General features: G+C 39.2%; 1 protein-coding gene across 4 annotated transcripts in view; it reads left to right on the top strand.

The window, feature by feature from the left end:
- Positions 1 to 1,085: 1,085 nt before the first annotated feature.
- The window catches only part of hdac5 (histone deacetylase 5), a 275,728-nt gene continuing 255,169 nt past the window's right edge, over positions 1,086 to 21,644 (top strand). For all 4 annotated transcript variants that reach the window (XM_067968975.1, XM_067968972.1, XM_067968974.1 and 1 more), the window contains exon 1: positions 1,086 to 1,208. The gene's annotated coding sequence lies outside the window, so the exon portion shown is untranslated. The remainder of the gene's footprint in view (positions 1,209 to 21,644) is intronic.

Below are 21,644 nucleotides of genomic sequence, written 5' to 3'. Positions count from 1 at the left end.
CAATTTCGCATTGATGCGCTGACACCACTTCATGGGAATACAAAAGTGAATTATACTGCACTCTTAATGTAAAGATGAATCCGTTTCAATGAGTCAAATGTTCACTTCTCATCCTTTTTTTTAATATTCAACCAAAATGTGAACATTTTTTCCTGACCAGGCAGATGCAGGAGCAATAACACGGCAGAAGCATGGCCGATGAGATGATAAGTAATAACGTGCTGCGGCGTCAGTAAATCGGCGACAATGTCTTCTATGGGAGGTGAGTGGAGCCCAAATGGTCGCTTTATTCCATTTTTTGAAAACTGAAAGTCACACATGCAAACTGCATTCTGAATATAACGGCAGACAGCCAAAATCCGAGCAGGGAGGGTAAGAATTGGCTCTGTCCTGAAAAACAAAGTAGACAAGCATGTTGCAGATGGCACGGGGACACTTATGAATTGTTATTTGGGAGATTATGACATACTTTTAATGGGGTTGCATATTGGATAAAAAGTTGTTTGCGTGTCAAGGAGGTGTTTGCTTTAAGGGGCTTTCTTCCCCTGTTTCACTAATGTTGGGGTGCACCAGGCAGAATGACAAATTCGGAGTTTGGAAAAAACGCTATATTTCCGGATTTTGCAGGGCTGTCAACATGGAGGAATATTAGGAATGAGATTTATGACCAAAATGAGCGAGGCAGGTTGCAAATCTATTTAAACAAATGGAGCTGTGTTTATTTTTAAAATGTGCCAAAATAGGTGACATCAAAAAAAAAATCAGTGACTCTGACTCCAAATGGTGGGTCTTTTGTTGGGAATTACCAGGTTTTCATAAATATATATAGACTTTAATCGCACTGATTTTTCGATATGATAAAATATGATTTTGCAAAAGGATGTTGCATCCATTCTATCGAGCTCTCATTCACAATCTGCATCTGCTGCTCTTCACTGAACCACATGCTCTTGCATTATTCATACTGCGCTGATCTAAAGAGGTTATTTTTAGACTGAAGCTGGGACGGCGCGCGGTTGGCCGGCCCGGGGAGCGTTGAGGGGAGGGGGGGGAGGGTCACGTGGCGGGATGTTGTTGTGCGGCGGCGGTGGAAGATGGCGGAGTGTGGAGTTTGACAGGGGAGCGAGCGAGCGAGTGAGTGCGGGCAGCGGGGAATTAAACAGTAACCGTCACACGACCGGCATAGTGGACATCGACGGACAGTCAAGGTACCACTGAAAGAAAACAAAACCAATTTTTTTTTTAACCAACGTACAAAAGGAGAGATGTCTCAATAATATGGCGCTGAAGGGTAGGAGTTTTATACTAGTGAAAGGGGGAAGATGCTTCCAGTCGAGGCCACTAAAAGGACTGCAAAGAATTACACAATAAATTAAAGGAAATTATTTGGATTTTATCTGGAGTGGGAGGGTGTATTTAAAATGCGTTTTCAAAGCCTATTTGTATTTTGTATTGTATGTTGTTGTATAGTGGCACTGGAGGGTAAAAATTTAGCATTCTAGCCAGAGAAATTGTAAAAAGACAAAGTTTCCTGTACAGCGATTTTTATTGCAGGGAGGGCTCTTTTGTTTGCTCTTTTGCAGCAATATTTTTTTTTGATAAGTATTGCGTGCAGTTTGGATTGAGCTTGTCACACCGATAGTTCATGTTGCACAGTTATCTGCTGTAAATGTGAAGCAAATAACTGTGCAACAAGTAATTTATTACGGATTGAAATGTTCCAATCATTCTTTGGTTATTGACGTGTGAAAGATTGATGTGTAAAACATGATTGAAAGATTGCACAAAGCTCTGCTCGCCCCACTAATAGTTTAATCTATTGTGTAAATTCTGCCACAGTGAAAATGCAATGATCTACATTAGCTTCCCCCATGCAATAGCTTATAAAATACTGTACAGATAGATTTGATACCAATGAATATTGTAATACAGCAACCTATTGAGATGTTTGGATAAAGCAAATCAGCATCTTAATCTGAGATGTATTATTACCTTGAACCATACTGCCAAAATATTTGTTGTTCCTCATAAATGTATATACACAAATAAAAATGCTACCTGGATGAGAATGTTCTGAAGAATAGAATTGAGTGATAAATTTGGAGTTACAGATTGGAATTGTAAGTATGCCAAGTGATTTAAAGTGAAATAAAGTTTTCTTTGTTTGGTACAGGAAAATAATGTGCCTTTTATTATCATATTGTGTGATTTAATTATATGATCCTATGCATTGTGGACATGATACGACACATGAACAAAACTGGTACTGTATTTTTGTATTAAGTATAATATCTCACTACCTAAATTACATCACTCTGCTTTTCAGTTTAAAACCTAGACAATTGGAAATGTATGTTTCCTTAATAGAGTAACGATCATTATTACATGGTAGGCAGTGAAAGGTAGATGTTGTTTGACTGATGAGAAAGACAGAATATTTGACTAAGAATGTAGCCTCAACCATAGAACTTATACAGTGTGTATATATTTAATCTTTTATTACAGTCATTGTGTCTACTGTTATTATAAAGTGCTAATGCTTGTAGTGACATGGTGCGCAGTAGAAAATTAATTCAAGTAATTTGTGAATACTTGGATAATAATGTTTTAAAACTTTGTCCAGAACAGAACACTTAACTATCTTTATATTATGGATGAAAAATAATGCATTATGCATATTAAACTCTCTATGGAAAACAGCTAACAGTTAACATTAAATAAACCTCAGGGGTCTTGGTGGTATCGATGAGACCAATTGTGTAGTTATTGTTAGGGAGCAAAGTGAACTTTGAGAAGCCATCAGATTTTATATTATTTGTGAGAAATTTAAAAAAAACATAGCTACTCAAAATAAGATCAAAGATAACATTAATATTCAGTAGCCTTCTGATTCATTAATGAGCTTAAATCCCAGCCTTCCATTTGCCTTTCATTGCTGACCACTAAAAATTATACCATTGACACAGAAGGGTTTTTTATTTAAAAGGGAGAGATACTTAAACTAACACTTTGTACCGTGACTAATGCTCACAGAAGAATTTTTAGAGACATATCAGCCTCATTAGTGTGTTTCTGTTTGTGAGATTTGCTACTGAGGTGTGTGAAAGAGCTGTCAATGTATTTAAATATGCCCAGCAGTAACAACATATTGTATGAGTCACATACACAGCAAAGTACCTGTGACTTGATAAGTCTGTTTCTGTGCCACAGCAGCATCTCAAGTGTGTTTATATTTTATTCAAAGGAAGATTCACTTTGTATACCTAAAGCATAGCGCAATTTACTGCAATTCTTATTCTGATTAAAAAGCTTTGTGAAATTTTCATGGAAGTACTTATTAGAATTCAGAACTGATCGGTGCATCAGACACTAATTTTCAAAAATTGCTGTTAGTGTAACTTAAGTTATTATAATAATGAATCATTTGTTCACAATTGGCTATTTATATGTGTATTATAGAAGTGAACCACAACTCCTTTTAAGATAGTTGTTTCCTAACCAAAGTAATTTGTGTACCCCTTGTACAGGTGAACTGCGGCTTACAGAAATACTCATTGGTACTCTTCAGAAGTATAAACAGTTACTTTTTTTTTAAAAATGCTGTATCTTGTGCTCTATATGAAATGATGTACCATTTAGTTTCCAGAGTTTCATCCTGAATCACTCAGCAAAATTGTAGTTGTAGGGTGGTAGGAAGGAGAACAGTTAAAGTGCTGAACCTAAGACATTTAATTCTTTCCATGGGATCTGAAACTGAAAACTCAGAGCTTCTTATTAACCTACCTCTGAATTTTTTGCTCTTAGTTTTCAGTTGCATGGTTTTAATCTACCCCTAGCCACAATCTCATTTAGTGTCAGGCTATCATTGTAAACACAACATCCAGGATTCGGTGGATAATGGCAGTGAAACCTAGAAGGTGAAATAATTGCCCTTATTATGGCAGAGCAAGTAACCTATTGACTTCATCTTTACAAAATTCTGTTCTTTTGATGAATTTCGTATTCTGGAGTGAAGTTGTTCACCTGGAGAATGAAGCACTGTTCCACTTTTGGGACTCAATTCCAGCATAAGCACCCCTGGGTTGGCTATGACATCGGTCAGGTGTAGAGTACCTCCTTCCACTTTGCCCAAACAATCTCAAACCTCATCTCCAGAGACCCCTCCCTCTGGACCATTTCCCATATTGTTGGCTGTTTGACTCACTTCCTGATTTCTTCCTCCTTCCATGTGAAGGAATGTTCAGTCTGTACTCGTTCTCTTCGCTGACAGCTCAGGGAGAATCTGAAATTGGTTAAAGAGTTGCTTGAGTAGCAAATTGCATGAGCAGACTTGCACCATGAATAGCAAGATTCTAAATTCATTAGTAAATTTGTTATATATGATACCACAGTGAGGGAAAAAAATGGTCAGATCATTATTCTAATGAAGCTATATTTTGTAATTTAAAAGCAAAATTTGCCTTTTTGCAACCAGTTTTACCTTTAAATGCTTTTCAGTAATCTTTTTGGTTCCCTTAAGAAATGGGCACTGCAGAAAGTGTCCAGCGAGGAGAAAAAATAAGAGCACAAGAAAAGGCTGTAATGTCCAATGAAATTCAGATCTTTAGCCTTGTTACATTTTGAACATCCCTAATGTTTTTTCTTTACTACCCTGCCTGCAGATTATTCCAAATATTTCTTGCTCTAAGTTTAAAAAAAGGTTCTTCCTAATATGTGTTTTAAATTTACTTGTCACTAATTTAAATTTATGTTCTTTGACTCTACTTCAAAGTAAGCCAGAAAAGTACAAGGGCAGAAAAAAGTGAGGGGATCATCGAGGGTGAGTTGGTAGTACTAGAGTGGGTAAGTGAGACATCATGGGTTGGGTTAGCGTTGGTCCTGGAGAGGGATTCAGGAGGGATCAGAGCTGGAGACTGTTACAACCAGGGACAGAGTTGATGTGAAATGGCGACAAGTGATGATGGAATCCACGGAATGGATGAATTAGGGGTGGTAAAAGTGGCAAGAGAGGTAATAAAGCCTTTGAAGAGATAACTAAAAGGCCTGATGATCTAACTTGGACAAAGTTACCATTTGCAAGTCAGAGAAGGTTTAGATTTAGGGGACTCTTCGCTCAGGAAGATGGATAGCCATGTGTTTCATAAAGACAATCCATATAGGATGGCGAGTTCTTTAGCTGGAGCTAGAGCAGTACATATTAAGGAGATGTTATAATGCATACTGTAGGGGAAAGGGAGGGATCTAGTGATGGTCTACATAGGAAGAAATAATATAGGAACCTTAAAAGTTACATACAGGAAGATCACCTAAAATCTCAAAGAAAGGGGTGACAAGTAATGTTTTCTGATACTTCTGCTTTTGGGAAAGGAGGAGAATCCACCAAGAAAATTGAGCATGCAAATGAGTGCCTGGCAATCTGATGTAAATATATGGACGGTCAATATGGTAGATGTTGTGGAAAACTTTTAGAACAAGAAGGATTGGTACAGGAGAGATTGGTGGTAAGTGTGTTCAGAAAAGATAAGGTGATCAAAAAGGTGATATAGCCCTAAATGTCAAGGACATGTGGGATATATATGAAGTTGATCCTGTGGGAAATGGAAAACTACATGGTGAACTTCTCTAGTTAGACATGTAAAGTGAAAAAGCAAAGATAATATCAGGAGTATGCTGGAGACCACAGGTAAACATAAGAAGGAAGACAGTTTCCTCTAGGAAGAGATAGGAAAGGTATGTGAGAGCAAAAAAGTTATTTTAATGGACAATTTCAGTCAACCAAATATAAATTGCTAAACCAAAATTGTTTAGAGTTACAGTTGGTAAATGGAATGCCTGACTGCTTCATGACGCTGTATCAGGGAAGCCGAGAAAGGCAGTGCTCATCTTGACCTGGTATTTGTAAATGACACAGACAACGTACAGGAAATGGCAAGTTGTGGCACCCTTGGGGGAGACAGCAACTACAGAATGATCAAGTTCAACGTGATCTGGGATTCAGAAATATCAAAGACCAGGACCCAGCTATATATTTTTAAAAAGGCTAAATTCAAAGAAATCAGGGAACAATCTGAGCAAATTGATTGGTGGAAGTTGCTCAACAGCACTTCAGTAGAGGACAAATGGATCACCTTTAAAGGCATGATGCTGAGCATGTGGGATAAATGCATACTTGAAATCAGCAAGCTCAGACTAAACAAGTATGACCCTAACTAATCAAAAGGGAAATAAAGAGGAAAACTGGCCTCTAGAAATTCTGCAGGGAGAATCTGCATAAGCTAATTAATAATAATAATTAATAACAGATCACAGTGTTGAATTCTGTGCAAAATAATGGAATTAATTATTAAGAGTAAAATGGAGAATTATTTACTGCTAGTAAATAGCAGTCAACAAGGATTTAGAAGAGGAATCTCCTGTCTGACTAATCTGCTTAACTTACTTGAGGCACTGAAGACCGAGTGGACTGTGAAAAGCCCTATATGTTGTACCTAGACTTCCAAAAGACATTTGACAAAGTTCCACAAAAAAGCTGATTAGTTAAGCTCATAGCTTTGGTGATTCAGGGTGAATGAAAAAGAAATTGGCTGAAAATTGGAACTTGTTAGAGGGATTATGTTGAAGTGAGGGGAAGGAAGTATTTAGTGAGGTGCTCCAGGGATTGATGTTTGGACCACTACTATTCCTAAGTTACGCCAATGATTTGGATTCAGAAACTCAGTGCACACTGATCTTTTGCAGATTATGCCAAAATGGGGGGTGGGGGTTGTGGGGGGTGAGAGGAGGAGTATGCGGCTCAGAAATCGCAAAACAAGTGGGACAAAATTTGTACGTTGGCAGAACAATGGCACATGAAACAATGTGGACAAGTGTAAATTATTGCAGATTGGAAGGAAAAATGAGCAAGACACATATGCCACGAATGGTATGAAATAGCTAAGAATGAAGTTGAGAAAAACCTAAGAGCCTTAGTAACTGTGACCTCAACATGTCCAACCATTGCAGAGCAACATTGAACAAAGCCAATAGAAAGCTAAACTATACAAAGCAGTACAAGTCAGAGTAAGCCATGATTAATCTGTATAATCTGGTCAGATCACACCTTCAGTATTGTGCCCAGTTTGGTTACAAGAGATATTCAAGCGCTGGAGAAAGTGCAGACAAGAGTTATGGGGTTGATCTCTCATGTCAGAGGAAAGTTTGCAGAAATCTGGTCTTTGCAGTCTTGAAAGGAGGCTTCTGTGAAGTGATTGTAGAGGTATACAAGATATAATAGTATGATAAAAGGTCAATCTGGAAAATTATGCAAGAGCAGGACAAGGGTACACAGGTTCAAACTAGTAAAAGGCAAATTTAGGACTAATGTCAGGAAGATGTCCTTCACATAACAAATGATCACTAAATAGAATGGATTCCCAGGAAGAATAGTGGAGGGACAAATGCTGGAATAATTTAAAAACTAATTGGATACTGCAATGCGGGGATTTTAGGGTCTTTATGGCTGGATGAATTAAGATGAGCTGTATGGTCTTTTAAATATTTTTTTAAAATCTTGTAATATTTTAGATTTACATACGTATGCTACTTAATATTGTGTAAATCGATGAGCCCATCCCCTTCCTTAACTGCCTTTCTTTTGGACTGGCTTGAGCTCCTCTAATTTTTCATCATAGTTCATTCCTTTTACACTTAGGGTCATTCTTGTTGCTTTTCTCTCTACTCACACCAATGCATGTATATGTTTTGTGGTACTTAGAATCGAGCACTGTGCTGTACATGTGGACCAGTGCATTGTAAAGTCTCAGCATAGCCTTAGAATGCTTGTAGTCTACAGTGCTGGCTATATATCTGTATTCTATAACTTTTCTTAATTGCTTTAACGCATTGGACATTGAAAGTGACACGTCTATTGTTTCTCCTAGGTCTCCTTCTAAGTATCTCAATGCTAGTTTATTACCATTCTTATATTTGTCAGTATTAAATTTCATTTGCCAGGTCTCCCCAGTTTTGTAATCAATTTAAATCACTACACAATTTTTTTTGCTGCATCCTTTAGTCCTACTGCTCTCCCTATTTCAATATTATCTGTAAATTTGACAAGATAACATTTGGCTTCCATATCCAGCTCATTAATGTTGATTGGGAACAGCAAGGAGTACAAACACTGTGGGACTTCTCTCTACTTTTATTTTATATTTCTCATGAGCACACTCTCTCTTTCCTACTTTTTTAACCAACTTCTTACCCAGTCTCATGTTCTTACCTGATTGATGTGGTTTTTTTAGTTTCATTGGAATGTTTTCATATGCTACTTTGTCACAAGCTTTTTGATTCTGCAGATGTGTTATATCATAGGGAGTTACCCGTTTTTTTTGTGATTAGACCCTCAATAAGCGAAGGAGGTTTGTTGGGCAGGATCTTTAGTTTCTGAATTCCTACAGGCTGTTGTTATTGCTGTACAGTTATTTCTTTAGCCTGCCTCTCAGAATAGTTTCTGTTATATTATCTGTTATCCACTGGTTAATAGTGCTGTAGTTACTTTGGGAAATGTATAAGAAAGAGAGAGAGAGCATGGAGAGATTGGTTGGAGGAAGAAGAGGCAGTGGGAGAGTTAGGGCGGGGGGGGGAATACTTGGTGACTATGGGGAAATGAGAGCTTCTCAGAAGTCTGAATCTGCTGGGTTTTTTTTGGCTAGGAAAAATGGATCAACTTATACTTGGGTCGCTTTATATGGGCAGTCAATATGATAGTGTGCCAAAAAGAAAAGTATCCAGATTCTAGAATTCCTTTCGCTCAGTAATGTGTACAACAATATTGATTGATTTATTGCAGAAAAAGAAGATAAATGTTAAAACTGATTTGAGTATTCTGCTTTAAAATAGTGTGCAGTGGAATTTTAAGTGTAAAGTACAGTACAATAGACTTGTTAGGAATGTCCACTTACTAGCGATTCTTAAACTGCAATAAAAATTTGGTTGCATTTAGTGCAGGAGACTAGTATTCCCAAATCATTCTTGATCTTAAAAATATGGATCAATTACATTTCAAGATTATTGCAAATAAACAATTCATTGAATGTATTTGAAACTAGATTCAAATGTGTGACTCTTGAAAACACTTTTGTAAGTTTCAGTACAATTTAACATGACTAATGGGGGTTTCAAAAGTTGGCTAACTCACATTTACTACCTCCATAGAAAGAGTCTGCAGACCACTTAGTAAACTCTAAGCACACCCTAGACCTACTTGTTAAATGACTATACGTACTCCATATGTGACATACATTTAATATCCTATAGGATTTTAAAATCAATGTGGCAGCAGATACTCTATACTGGAAGATGCATTCCAAATCCTGGAGGATTTACAGGTCAATGTGGCAGAAGTACTTGATAAGTTAAAGGGACTTAAAAAGAGTAGCAAATCCTTTGGGTCAGGTAGCATATGCTTGGGTGTCTAAAGGACTACAGAGAAAATTGCAGGGCTGTCATGGGGCACTGGTGTGGTGCCACAGGATTAGAATCAATCTCCTGCTCCATGTTTCAAGCACTTGCGACTTTGCACAATCAGCACGCACGTTAAAATTAAATTTCCCACTCATCCCAGAATCATGGTGACTGATAGGGTGACTTCACATAGAATGGGAAATTTGAATTAATGTAAGTGCTGACTGTTCTAGGTGTTACTGCCACTTCACATCAAAACAGCCAGAGACCAGGACAAGAAAGTATGAGGGCAGGGGAAAGCAGTTGGAAATTTACATATAAGATAACCCATTTAACAGTGACCTAAAATGTTCATCTTTCTTACAAGTATATATGACATTTAATCAGTTCTATAAAATAGAATATAGCTGACTAGGAATCTCTGATTACTTGCCAACGCGTAGTACAGATTTTAGATCAGATCATCATCCTGATTGGAGGTGACCCTTGTATGTGCAACGATATACTGTTTTAACCTTGGCAATACCTGTCAGCTGGAACTGTCCATTCAGGAATGGTGGATTTATTTTATGTCCTAAATTGCAAAGGCGAGGTTTGACTAATTCATGCAGTCTGAACCCTAAGACTGTGTTACAGCCTCAAACATGCTCCCAGATGTCATGTTTTCCATGTTTCTGATCTTTATGGAACTTTCCTGTTGAAGTGTTCCTGTTGAAATTTGTAACCTCCCATTACTCCTATTGACTGTTGGTATGGTAGTTCCCAGGTTTTGCTGTGTGGTTCTCTGCTATTTGACAGGAAAGGGGTTGCAGTGCAACATTATTGTAACAGGCAGTTGACCAGATACGAGTTTTTTTTAAATTTGCTTTCTGACATTGGTGAATCACATTGAGATAGTTTCATGGACGTTGAACTAAGGACTTTCCTGATCAGTATGGGAACCTGAAATTAGATAAAAGCCACAAAGCACTCACTGAGCTATTAGTATTTTAATGTATTTACTATTTTTAATTTTTATTTAAAGGATTTATTCATTTTTTTTAACTGACATTGTCTGGCAAAATGGACATCAGCTGTCAATGCACTCAATATTCATTGGTGTGAGATGACCCAAATATTAATGAGACACAATTGCTGCAGGCTTATTAAGGAAATTATCAGCTGTTGGTTACTGGGAAATTCCACATTCCATTCAGCTTTATTATTCTTGATATTTTGAACAGTAAGTTTGAAGATAAATTTTATATTTAATAAAGTGCACTGAAAGCATATTCTGTACCATTTGATAATTGGTATTATCGAATACCGGTGCGGAGTATCTGTTCAGTTTTCCCCCTTCACTATAGTGTACCTGCTATCTGTAGACCCAGAGGGCATGAACCTGATATGTTTTCTGTTCTCTTTTAGTACTTTGTTGCCACCAACTGAGGAGATATGAGAGTTGACTCCCCTCTGATTTTTTTTTAACCTCCCTGCTTCCTGTGCGGGAAGAGCTTATTGAGATTGTATTGTCTGCTTCCCCCCCCTTCACCACCATGAATGTTCTAACAATGTGGAACCAAGTGAGGATCTGAACTTGTCATGAAGGTGCAAGAATGTTAAAAAATAGGCCAGCCAGAAAAGTAAACCATTTTCTAATCCACAGGTTTGGTCGAAATATTTCTTTGTATGGAACACCAAACATTTTTAATTTTGATCAGTTTTAACATGGCAGTGCAGGATGTTAACCTGATTATCAGCTTTAACATCAATGTAAATTGTGGGAATAAAATGTAGTCTTTTCTATTTGCAATGCAATTTTTAAAGTTCTTATGTTGGACCCACTTTGTGGTGGGAATCGAGGGGGTGGGGGGGGGGGGTGCGGGGGAGTTGTGGGTGGAAGAGAAATGGAGGCCAAGGGATAGGAATTAGGAACTGTTGTTTTCTTTTCATTCAATTCTTTCAAAGAATGATCTTATCTTAAACAAAGAATTCAACTGACACAATTTTTGGATTATCTGCTTTGTTAATATTTAGTAACAGTCTTGTTTTTGAACGTATTTGGAAATATCTGTTTTGGGGTTGAAACATGTTTTGAAGTGAAATGAAAAACATCTTCCAAAGAAGTGGAAATAAATAACTTAGTATGAGGAGGAGTTATGGAAACATTTACTACTGTGATGATCTTCGTCATAGTGAGTCTGTGGTGGGATGGAAATAGAGAAGGGAGTAAAGAAACAATGAACTGTGGATAGTACAATAAATATAGTCTGATACAGAAATTTATAGAAGAAAATAGGGTACAAAGGAAGTGGCTTTTACAGCAAGACAGTCTTAAACCCATTTTGAAGATGGATCAGAGTGTGTTGTTTGTTTAATGTAATATTAAAGTTGCAGTATCTCTGACTCTTGTCCAGTAGTTGACAGCATTCATTAGTGTCATGAGTTTCTGGATTCTTTAAACTGTAATCTCAGGCTGATTCTGAAATAGGACTCTTAGTAAATAGGTTACTGTACAGCTGTCAGTTTTAATTTTCAGAAAGTGATCATCCCAGGAGAGCAAATGGGGGCAATCTTCAGTTTTCTCACTTTGAACTTTTTGGGGAAGGGACACAGAAATTAAATATTAATACTATTTAAAAGGCCTTTTCCAATGTCTCCAGGAAAAAGGCACCATTTGTTTCAGTTTTAGTGATTTTCCCTGTCCTTGTCCTAGTGAAAGGACTACCCAGTTTGTACCCTCAATGATATCTGCCAGTTGCCATCTCTTGCTTTTTGGGGTGGGAAATCTGCAAATTATTAGAATGAAGTAAATAAAGAAATTTGAACATCATGTTATTGTAGTACTGTGTGTTGTAGGTCCACAAAAGGACAATCATTAAACTATTAATGGAAAAAATGCTAAAGTTTGGCCGCAATTCAATTTCTATTATAAGGAGCCTGAAATTGATTTTTTAGCTACTTGAGACAAATTTAGTTCTGTATTGAGTAGTTAAGAGCAAAAGACAAAAGTGTGTGGTGCAAAACTGTACCCTATGTACACGCACAAAAAAAAATCGCATATGCCTTTATAATCCACCCTGATCATCTGTTATTTTTATATCTAAGGTGTACATATAGAGAGAATACTTTTGTCTGATGTGATGGTTTTACAGATGTGTAAGTCATGGTAATAAGTTGCCTACACAAGCCAGTGATGACGATGCTTATAGCTGCATTTGTCTGAAATACGAGGCCAGACAATAATAATCATATGAATTTTATTCCGTGTTCCAAAATTTGAAACTGAAATTAGATATTTTCTTTTCAAATATATAAGTATTTTTAGTACATTTATGATTAACCACACTGATGTGAAGACTCGATTTGATTGAATAATTGTGAATTTGGATAACCAAAAGTTGATATCACAAAATGGCTTGGGGAACATAAGAAATGGTTCACTTAATAGTGAAATTTGGATACTTTGAAGTCAGTTATTTGGAAATCTGTTATCTAGGTTTATACTGTTGTGATAATTTCCTGAATTTGGTTTGTATTTTGGTTGGTAAAATATAGCCTTTTCATTGCATGTAACTGTTCACTGTAACACGTTGGTCAGCATCACAGTACAACAAAATTGCATTTGTAGTAATTCTGTAATTTGATGTAAAATACAACTTTGTTTTAAAATGGTAAACATTCCAAAGGGGTGCAGAGTAGAAGCAGATGGTAGGTAGTAGTAGAAAAGTTAGGAAAGAAGTGGTTTAGAGAGTTAGCTGAAAACTCTGCCTTTGATGGTGGAACAGCGGAAGATGGAATGCACACGAGGCCAGCATTGGAAAGCCAAAGGGCATAGACCAGGGGTGTCAAATAAAATTTACATGGCGGGCCTGATTCGACACTCACTTGGCATGGGTCACATTCAGCAAGTTATTTGGGCACACTGGGGGTAGAAATTGGTATGCGTATCACCCATTTTTTGGGTGTAAAACGTGCGCGAGGTCCTGCACCTAATGTGTGCCATATTGGTCCCCATTGTATTAAGGTGGACCTGGCGGCTGCCTGAAATCAGTGTTGGATCAACTTAAATACACAAAGAAGCATCTTGTGCCTATTTCAGGACCCTTCTGCAAAATCTGTGAGAAACTAAGTGGAGTATGCACCATGCAAGCTCCGACTAGTTTTTAACCGTTCTACAGCGGTCGATAAAATCGCAATCTCAGTGTTCTGACCCGAGTCCTGATCTTAATGTTCTGTGTGTGCTGGTGGGGAATGGGGGCTGATGCTGCGGTGCAAAGTTTAAAAGGCGCAATTCTCCTGGGCTCTTAAAAGTAATGCCTGGGCGATTCATGTTCCATTTCAGGGCACACGCCAACCTCAAACGCACCATGGGCTGGATCCGGCCCGTGGGCCATATGTTTGACACCCCTGGCATGGACTAAGATGAAGGATTGGAGGAGGTTGTAACGTGGGATGAAAACACATAGATTTTCATTTTAGCGCATTAGAGGATGGGGAGCTATTGGAGGTTTACTAGGGCATCCATGACGGGTGAACGGGACAGAATATGGGCGGTTCAGCTTTGAATGAGTTTGTGTAGGGCAGAACTTGGGAGACTGACAAAGAAGTCTTTGGAGATATCAAGTCTGGAGGCAATAGAGGCATGGATAAGGATTTTATTGGTGGTGAGGTAAGGGTGGAGTTGGGCAGTGTTGCAGAGGTGTGGTCTTGGCGATGAATAGCATGTGGGGTTTGAAGTTCAGCTTGGGGTTTAACAGGACAAAGTTGTTCCTCATCTGGTTCAGCCTGAGTAAGCAGCTGGTGAGGATGATGGAATAGAATGGTTTCAGTCTTCTCTGTTCATTTAGAGAAATTACTGGCTCCATCCACTGCTTGATGCTGGACAAGTCATCTGCCAGTAACTGCTTTGTAGTCAAAGGGTTTGGTATGGTTTTTTTGCCCCATATTCTGTTGATTTTTCATAATTATGAGGCTTGAAATTAATGCAGATTTACTTGATTAAATCAAGATCAGTACATTTCTTCAATGGGTCAGTGAGAAAGTGATTAGTCTAGGGATTGCTAAATCCATTCTGATATCAGTGAATGGCCACTGCAAGGTTTTCATCAAATGTTCACAAAATGCTTCTGACAATTACCAATGTCAGTACAGTTTTATTTTCTATATTGTGTTGGCAAACAAGTTTTTACATCAGACCAGTAACATTTGTTATCTCCTGGTACTGCTGTTGTGTGATTTCATTGTTTAAAAAATATCTATTTAAGCCCTCAAGAAGCCTACTTGTTGCAGAATTTAGCCTGATTTGAAGAATTGCTTCATCGATGTGTCTGAAAGATGTACATGTTCACTTAGCTAGAAAGAAATGATCATTGCAGAAAAATAAAGGAAGACATCGGGCTCGATTTTCGGACCTCCGAGCTGGTGGGTTCGTGGCGGGGGGGCTCCGAAAATCGGGAATTCCCGGGGCGGGTCCGGAGCCCGGCTCCAATCCGCCCACTTCTGGGTTCCCCAGTGACGCGCTTAGATGCGCGCAGCCCCCGCATGCGGGACTCCCACCGGCAATTAAAGCTGGCGGGATGCCACTTAAACTAATTAAGTAGATACTTCAGGTGTTAGCAGACCTGATTGACATGATATTTTAGAAGGGGTGGGATTTTCAACTCAACTGAGACTCTTTCCCGTACTGGGGGAAACACTCCCAGTTGAAATGGAGGTGTTGCAGCCACCAACCTGTGGCAGCTGCAAAGGTCCATTTGACAGGTGAGGGCGGGTGGGGTGGGGGAGACCCTCACTCATAGCAGGAGGCCACTCTGTCACTCTGGACAAAGTTTGGCCTCCACCACCCTCCTCCTAACAATAAAATTCACAAACTTGCAACCTCAACCCCGCTGCGCAGACACATTTACCTACCTTGCGGACCCCCTCAAACATGCATCTTCTGGATGGGGGCCGCCATAGCTGCAGTCATGACCTCCTCGGAGGACAAGCAGCATCAGCCTTGCCGGCCACGCCGTCCATCTCTGACACGTGGAGCTCCACAACACAGTGCTGTGACATATCCACCTGCACAGCAGGAGGGAGGGCAACGGCAGAGAGAGATGCGTCGCAGAAGGCACTACCCTCGCCACAGGGTCTACAGACCGAGGCTCAGCTTCCTGGACCTCTCTGAGCAGCAGTGCATACGGAGGCACAGAGTCACTCGACATGTAATCGTGAACATCTGCAGCCTCCCTCATGCTGAGCTGCTCCCGGCTGGCTTGAGCACCATTTTCTTACCTGTTGCTGTCAAAGTCACCACTGCCCTCAACAACTTCTCCTCGGCATCCTTGCAGGGTGCCGCCGGGGACATCGCCGACGTCTCTCAGTCGTCTGCACAAAAGAGCCCTGCAAATACACCTACACCCACTCTGCAGTGACACAATGGGTGGCATCAGTTGTGGGTCTTCATAGTGATCCTCAGGAAAGGGCATTATTGCACAAACCAGACAAGATTTGCAAAGACGTGGCAGTAATGGTGACAATATAATATGTAATGTGAGTTGGTCAGAAATCAAATATAAGTAAAAACCATGACAAACCCTCAAACACCCTTGTGCATCCCCTCCATGCTCACAACACGTTTGCCTTACGCTTCCTACTTCACATATGTGATGCATGCCCTGTGGCTGCAGCACAGGTAGTGGCAGGTGAGTGAGGCTGACCGTGAAAGAGATGCATGAGAGGGTGAGTATGAGATAGAGTCATGAGATTGTATGAGGATTGGGTTGAGTGATAGTGGTGGGATGAGTACTGGTGAGGTGCGTAAGTGCAGGTAAGATCAGGATGAGCTTTGAGTGGGTGTGAGGAGTGATGTGATAGAGTTGTGTTGGCAGTGCAGAAGGAGATGTGCGGTGGGGGCGGTGATGTGGCAGTTGGAGTGTAAGGGAATGAGTAAGTGTACTCACTTCGGCTGACCTACTTAGGTCATTGAAGCGCCTCCTGCACTGTATGCAGGTGCGGGATATGTTGTTGGTGCTGGTGACCTCTGCCACCTCGAGCCAGGCCTCCGTGGTGGCAGAGGCAGGCCACTTCCTCCCGTCCGCCAGGGAGAAGATCTCTGTCCTCCCCCTCCTCCTCACCCCATCCAGTAGGACCTGGAGTGAGGCGTCATTAAACCTGGGAGCAGCCGTCCCCCTGGGCTGCTCCATGCTGTAATTTTTCCTATTTTCTGCAGCATCAGTCAGTTGAGGATTTCCCCTTTTAAATAGGGCTCCTCCAGCTGACAGCCTATGATGCGGGTGCGCAGTCCGCCCGCTGTGCAGCTTTCCAGCGCAAAACCCAGAAGCCAAGGTAAGTACCTTCAATCAGGCTGCGATCGCGTGCAGAGCACCCCAAATTCACTGGGCGCATTACCCACGCTGCCAACCCGCCTCCCTCCTAAAATCAAGCTCATAGTCTTTTATACCCCTTAATTTATTTGTATCTTAATTTATTCTAAACACTCCCACCACTGACTTTTCAACTGGTGTAATTATTTGTACTCATTGAGGAGGGTGCTAACCTACTGTACCAAAGCCAGATGGATTCTTAAGGTTTTCGGTCCTTCATAACAGCGTAGGGACGATTGTTGTTGAGCCAGTGCTTTGTAGGAATAAAAACAACATTTTAACATAATTTCTGATGGGGGTAGAGAATGCAGCTCCTCATATACGTTATGTTGTAGATGATAACCACACGACCTTTCATTAGGTAGGCAACATTACAGCACTTCAACACTAAAAAAAATTCTTAATGATACTTGCATGGCCATTTGCCAGCTTCTGTTTAATTTAGCCTTCAAGTTGAATGAATAATTAAACTGAAGGCATTGCAGTATACAATTATGGCATTGACTTTTTTTTACTACACTGCAATGTAATGTGTATAATCAGATGATCAAAGAATTTTGTTGAAGTTTTCATATTGCCAGGGATCAATGTATTATTTGATAATGTTCTATATTTATGTTATGGTATTGTATTGCCTGTTGTCTGTCTTGTTCTGGAGCAATAATTTGCCATCCTCACAATCATCATTAGATGCATTTCTGTTTCCCAGTAAATCTGCTGATAATCACCTTTGCACTATTCATACTTCGAAAAATGTTTTATTTTCACCTTAACGATTTTAAAAACTATTCTTCAGATTTTGGCTAAATGTGATAAGGGACTTCCTGCCATCCACTTTGGGTTTATTTTGAGAGAACGCACATAGAGAACCATCATTCTATTTAACTGTGTATCTGAAAATAGTCTGGTGTTGAATATTCATTTATCACAGTTCCCCATGGAACCTAAATGATTGTAAGAAAGTGCTGGATAGATGTTATGTGAAGCAGCAAGTACCCCATAATGAAATTCAAGTTAGAAATATGACTTGTAATAAACCCTATACCTCCAAGTTATTTTCTGATGTGGAACACTCTAATGTTTGATACATGTGCCCAGGTGATGATTTGGCTTTAAATTATGAGAATTAATTTTCTAAGACCATATTCAAGTGTTTGTAGTTGTTAGGTATACAAATGACTTCTTTTTGAATGAACCAAATGTACATAGCTTGTACCTAGAGCTTGTCCAATCACACTCCAGATGTCACATTTTGTTATGTATGCAGAACAAGCCAGTTACTGACCTGGAGCTTGAAATTTATAATCAAATTACTGGCCTCTAATTGTCCTGAGTAATTTACAAGCAGAGACAATTACCTGGATTCCCGCAGGAGTATTTGAACAGTGGAAGGTACAGGCCAGGTTAGTAGTTAAACATCAAAACCATGGTGCAGGCCCCAGACTACCCACAAGGAATGCCATAGGGGATCCACTAATATCAATAAAAGGGTGGTGGTAGTGTGGGGCAGGTGTGGAAATGAAGAAGTGTATTGAGAGATGGTTCAGACTGTTTCAATCAGTATTAATTAGCTCATACTACTTTCTATAAAATTATATTATAAGAATGTTAAGAGCAAGGAATCTCCTTTCAGGCCATTTAATTTGCTGTTTTGCTATGTGCCATTTCCTATAGCTGTATTAGTACTCTTTTGTATATTTATCTGTTAAAGGTCTTTATTACACCAAATATCATAATTTAACAAATTTTTATTTTAAAAATAAAAACAATGCAGTGCTTATAACTCTATCTGCTATAGAATGTAGAAGTGTACAATATATGAGTGAATATAGGCGTCAAAGGATATGGTTTCATATATGTGGCTTCCCACATGGTAAGCTTCAGAAGAGGTACAAACCAGAGAGAAAATTGGAGAGAAAATTGCCCATGGACTACTCTTGAACCAGGTCTATGGAAGATTCCCCATCACTGACATTAGGCTGACTGGCCTGTAGTTACCGGATTTACCCTTCGCCCCTTTTTTTGAACAGGGATGTAACATTTACAACCTCCCACTCCTCTGGCACCACTCCCATATCCAAGGAGAATTGAAAGAGTGTGGCCAAGGCCTCTGCTATTTCCACCCTTGATTCCCTCAGCAACGTAGGATGTATCCCATCCGGATGAGGTGACTTTTCTATTTTGAGTGCCGCCTCTTTAACTATTTTTATCCGATCCAATGTCTCTATCCCCTCCTCCTTTACAGTGACGTTGGCAGCATCCTCTTTTGTGAAGACCGATGCAAAGTATTCATTTAGTACCTCAGCCATGCCCTCTGTCTCCACAAGAAGATTTCCTTTTTGGTCTCTAATTGGCCCCACCCTTCCTTTGACCATCCTTTTACTCTGTTTGTTTATATAAGACTTTAATGTTCCCTTTTATATTACCTGCTAATCTTTTCTCTCACACTTTCTTTGCCCCTCTGAGAAATCTGCATTTCTCCACATCTGGCCTCTTGTGCATCCCCCACTTCCTTTGCCCCACCATTGACGACCATGCCTTCAGCTGTCTGGGCCATAAGCTCTGGAATTCCCATCCTAAACCTCTCCGCTTCTTCACCTCTCCTTCTTTAAGTCGCTCCTTAAAACCTACCTCTTTGACCAAGATCCTGTCCTAATGTCTCCTTTAGCTCTGTCAATTTGTGTCTGATTCCGTTACTGTGAAGTGCCTTGGGATTTTTGCTACGTTAAAGGCATTATATCAATGCAAGTTGTTGTTTCATTTTCTTACAAAGAGCCGGCATGGGCTCAATGGGCCAAATGGCCGCCTCCTGTGCTGTAACTATTCCGTGATTCTATGAATGTAGCTAAGCTAAGTAGGATCAGCTTATACTGACGGTTACTGATATTGATACTGTGATTCCATATTCATCAATACCTGCTGAATCTCAATTTGGGAAAGGCATTTATTAGGGGATTAGAGCTCAAACAATATAGCAAACATTACTGTATACAAAAAGTGACTGTGCTCTTCAAGATGAGACTTGAGACCATCTGTAATATTATTTAAAGATTCCTGGATTGCATTTGAAGTTTTGGTATTGACCCAAGTTCACAAAATGTAATCTATTTTAATACTGGCACATCAAATGATTTCTGATCCCTTCACATGAGAGGGGCTTCTTGATTTTTAGCATACTGGTGGTTTCGGCTCAATAGGTTTGTATACTGGGTTCCACACAGGATAATATAACACCTTATGTTTGCTGCTGAGAAGTTTTCTTCTAAATTTATGCTTTGATGACATTTCTGTTCGTGTTGAGGCAAGAGATGTTCATTCTGGGGAATAAAATGCATTTCACTTTCATCATCCACTGTCGGTGTTGAGCATCCAGTTCAGGATCGCATAGGTGTGACACAGAGCAAAGCTGAAAAAGTTCTGCTGAGGTGATGTGCTTTAACCTCATCCTCTGAAGAATAACTCCATATGGCACCACTGAAATCTATCAATTTCCCATATTAAGCACCCTTTCTTGAATTTAGAAGTGTGGTCCCAATTTTTATTACAATATAGACCATTTTGTATGGTGGACTTGCACCATGAGGTACAGGGTTGGAAGTACTCAAATTCATTCTTTGGGTGCCATTCTCTTTCCTTGCTTCCTAATTGGTGATATATCTGTCTCCAACCACTATATTTGGTTGATGAAGTATGATAAATTAATAACTGTTCTACTGTTTTAGCGGTGTTTGATTAGATCATTGACCGTGGGCCACACCCACGGAACTTCGGTAAATTATCTAAGTCTGGGCTGCCGGTAAGGTACCTCACTTGCCATCAGCAAATGTCGGAAAGTCGTAGGCACATTCCCCATGATTTTCCAATACACGCTGGTGATAAGAAAGGTATCTCACCAGCGGCCCAGATTTAGAATATTTATGCTAATATCTTCATCTGAAGAATGGTAACACTCTTTAGTGCAGTTAAAGGAACTAGACAATTTTCGATTGCAGGATGAATTGTGTGTATTTGCTATTTAATGCAATATTTACTGAAGACTAAATTTACTATTTATGGAGTCGTTGACAATTTACTATATCTAACTATCCTACTGATCTGATTGTCGTACTAAATCTAGCTTAATGGGCTCTTCATTTGTAGAATTTGACACAAATTACAAATTGTATCAACACCAAATACCATATACAATATTATCCTGAGGCATTTTCTTTGAACTTGTATATCTTCGATTCAGTCTGCAAAAGGGTTAAGCTGAAACAGCATGTGGCTTCTTTTCTGATCGTCTTCAAAGGTTATACTAGGATGTGCATCTTTTATTAATGCCTCCAAATAATTCCTTTAAAGGCAACATTTTAATTACTAATATATGTACAGTAGGTTATCAAGTTATTTTTATCTTCGTCTTGGAGTGTAAAGTAAAATGAATAACCCCTAGCCTACTGTATTGTTTTAATAATATCGAGTAAACCAACTTGTTTTGTTTTTGCAATACTGTTGACACTTTCCTTGATGGATACATTAACTTGTGACCTTGTATTCTTGCAAACCAATATAATTTATTTACATGTTTTAATTGCCAGATTAAAGGGTTCAACATCCAAACAACACAGTATTGTTTTTCAGCAATACTGTTTGTGCTACGTTCAGCTTTTTTGGTGTATTCAGATAAGTGTGAGGCAGCACATTTTTGTTTACTTTAGCATTGCTTTGTTGCTGTTCGAGACCATTGTCATTGCATTAAGTTAAACAGTAAAGCTTTTTTTCCAAGCCTCTATTTGTATATTGAATTTGTTGTTCAAACAATTGGAAATATAGGACCATTTGCAAGTATGGATGTTTTCTACTTGGCAT

The sequence above is a fragment of the Heptranchias perlo genome, chromosome 30 (assembly GCF_035084215.1).
Source record: "Heptranchias perlo isolate sHepPer1 chromosome 30, sHepPer1.hap1, whole genome shotgun sequence".
In the NCBI taxonomy this organism is placed as follows: domain Eukaryota; kingdom Metazoa; phylum Chordata; class Chondrichthyes; order Hexanchiformes; family Hexanchidae; genus Heptranchias; species Heptranchias perlo.
The sequence above is the reverse complement of the archived record's forward strand: the minus strand, read 5'-3'. Positions and strand labels throughout refer to the sequence as shown.